At 61.0% G+C, this 2,500-nt stretch overlaps 3 non-coding genes across 3 annotated transcripts in view; all 3 read right to left on the reverse strand.

Moving 5' to 3' along the window:
* LOC145916172 (large subunit ribosomal RNA) overlaps positions 1–926 on the reverse strand; it is a 3,686-nt gene extending 2,760 nt beyond the window's left edge. Inside the window, exon 1 of the ribosomal RNA XR_014404429.1 lies at positions 1–926. This exon is cut by the window's left edge and continues 2,760 nt beyond it. This is a non-coding gene — a ribosomal RNA (large subunit ribosomal RNA).
* A 244-nt stretch (positions 927–1,170) lies between these two features.
* On the reverse strand, positions 1,171–1,324 carry LOC145916204 (5.8S ribosomal RNA). Its single transcript, XR_014404458.1, has one exon. It is a non-coding gene; the product is annotated as a 5.8S ribosomal RNA (ribosomal RNA).
* Positions 1,325–1,583: 259 nt separating this feature from the next.
* LOC145916219 (small subunit ribosomal RNA) overlaps positions 1,584–2,500 on the reverse strand; it is a 1,824-nt gene continuing 907 nt past the window's right edge. The window contains exon 1 of the ribosomal RNA XR_014404472.1: positions 1,584–2,500. This exon is cut by the window's right edge and continues 907 nt beyond it. This is a non-coding gene — a ribosomal RNA (small subunit ribosomal RNA).

Consider the following 2,500-nt stretch of genomic DNA (forward strand, 5'->3'; position numbering starts at 1 on the left):
CGCCGGACCGCGCCGACATTCACTTTCACTGCGCCCATGGGTTTCGCACTGCCCCGTGGCTCGCGCGCACGTTAGACTCCTTGGTCCGTGTTTCAAGACGGGTCGGGAAGGTGGCTGACGTTAGCCGCGGACCCCGTGCGTCTCGCGCGGCGCTGCCCACCCGCAACCGACACGCCGCAACTGGGCACTGAGCACAGTCCCCAACCGGCGACGCACCGGCTCGGACGGGACGCCCGGCCCACGAAGGGCAGACGCGGCGATCCCTCCTCGCCCGGGCGACGGGCCGACGTGTCCGCGCGCCTATAACACCCACCCGGGGGCGGGCTACCTTGCGCGCGGCCTTCTCGCCGCCTCCCAGACGGTCGCGGCCTTCGCACGGCGCTAGTGCGCTGGAGCTGCTCGGAGGACAGCGCGAACGACGGGCCGCAAGGCTCCGCACGCCCACACGCTCCGCTCGGCTTCAGCTGAAAGCGTCGCGCGACTCGACAGGCCCTCCCGTTTGCCTCTCGACGGTTTCACGTACTCTTTAACTCTCTCTTCAAAGTGCTTTTCAACTTTCCCTCACGGTACTTGTTCGCTATCGGTCTCGCGACAGTATTTAGCCTTAGATGGAGTTTACCACCCGCTTTGGGCTGCATTCCCAAACAACCCGACTCTGGGAAGACGCAGAGCGCGCGCCCTCGCCGCCACCATGGGCCTGACACCCGCACCGGGACGAGGCCTCGATCAGAAGGACGCGGGCGGCGAACGACGTACGCGCAGCGAATTCCTTACGCCACAATTCCACGCGCCGCAGAGGCGCGCGGATTCGGCGATGGGCACTTCCCACTTCACTCGCCGTTACTGGGGGAATCCTCGTTAGTTTCTTTTCCTCCGCTTAGTAATATGCTTAAATTCAGCGGGTAGCCTCGTCCGACCTCAGGCCGATAATCCAGTGCCTCGTTTGCGAGAGACACGCGCGCGCCACCGAAGCTCGTGCGAGCGCCGCGCCCGAACGCGAGCCGTGCTGCTCCGGGCCGGGATCCTCTTCGAGGCCGACTCGTAACGAGACGCACGCCGCGTTCGGTTTCGCGCGCTGACACTGCGTTCGTGCTGTCCTGGGCGGGACGACCGTGGCAACGGCCGACACCGCACCGGCCCGACGCGTCGCCGCGCGGGAACGTTACAACGCGACCCTGAGGCGGGCGTGGCGCCGGGATTGACCCGGTGCCGCAATTTGCGTTCAGAACGTCGATGCTCAATGTGTCCTGCAATTCACATTAATTCACGCAGCTAGCTGCGTCCTTCATCGACTCGCGAGCCGAGTGATCCACCGCCAAGAGCCCTCCGTGACTTCGTCAGTTGGACAAGCGCGACCCAGCCGGATTGCACAGTCGAAAAAGCGGTGGCCGAGCGGTCGCCAGCCGTAGGCGACGCATGAAGCCAGCCTGGCACATGGCCACGGCACTCGGCGCAGAACGAAACAGGGTGACCGAAGTGCAATCGCGTGCGCCTCAACAGCGACGAAGGGCGTGCGCGGCCGCCAAGATACGGAGCCTTCTCCACCTGTCGAACGCACGACCACTCGATCGGCGATCGGCCGGTAATGATCCTTCCGCAGGTTCACCTACGGAAACCTTGTTACGACTTTTACTTCCTCTAAATGATCAAGTTAGATCGTCTTCTCGGACGCCGGCGCGGCCGTTGCCGAACGCGCCAGGTCCAATCGGAGGACCTCACTAAACCATTCAATCGGTAGTAGCGACGGGCGGTGTGTACAAAGGGCAGGGACGTAATCAACGCGAGCTGATGACTCGCGCTTACTGGGCATTCCTCGTTCAAGGGAAACAATTGCAATTCCCTATCCCTAGCACGACCGGGGTTCAGCGGGTTACCCGGACCTTCCGGCCTAGGCGGCGACACGCTGATCCGGTCAGTGTAGCGCGCGTGCGGCCCCGAACATCTAAGGGCATCACAGACCTGTTATTGCTCAATCTCGTGTGGCTAAGCGCCACTAGTCCCTCTAAGAAGTTCAACGCCGACCGATAGGGTCGCGTAACTAGTTAGCAAGCCAGAGTCTCGTTCGTTATCGGAATTAACCAGACAAATCGCTCCACCAACTAAGAACGGCCATGCACCACCACCCACAGAATCAAGAAAGAGCTCTCAATCTGTCAATCCTCACTGTGTCCGGGCCGGGTGAGATTCCCCGTGTTGAGTCAAATTAAGCCGCAGGCTCCACGCCTGGTGGTGCCCTTCCGTCAATTCCTTTAAGTTTCAGCTTTGCAACCATACTTCCCCCGGAACCCAAAGACTTTGGTTTCCCGCAAGCTGCCGGAGGGGTCGTCAAAGTAACGCCCCCCGATCGCTGGTTGGCATCGTTTATAGTCAGAACTAGGACGGTATCTGATCGTCTTCGAACCTCTGACTTTCGCTCTTGATTAAAGAAAACATTCTTGGCAAATGCTTTCGCAGTCGTTCGTCTTGCGCCGATCCAAGAATTTCACCTCTAACGGCACAG

Source organism: Ascidia mentula (assembly GCF_947561715.1).
Source record: "Ascidia mentula chromosome 2 unlocalized genomic scaffold, kaAscMent1.1 SUPER_2_unloc_4, whole genome shotgun sequence".
Lineage (NCBI taxonomy): Eukaryota > Metazoa > Chordata > Ascidiacea > Phlebobranchia > Ascidiidae > Ascidia > Ascidia mentula.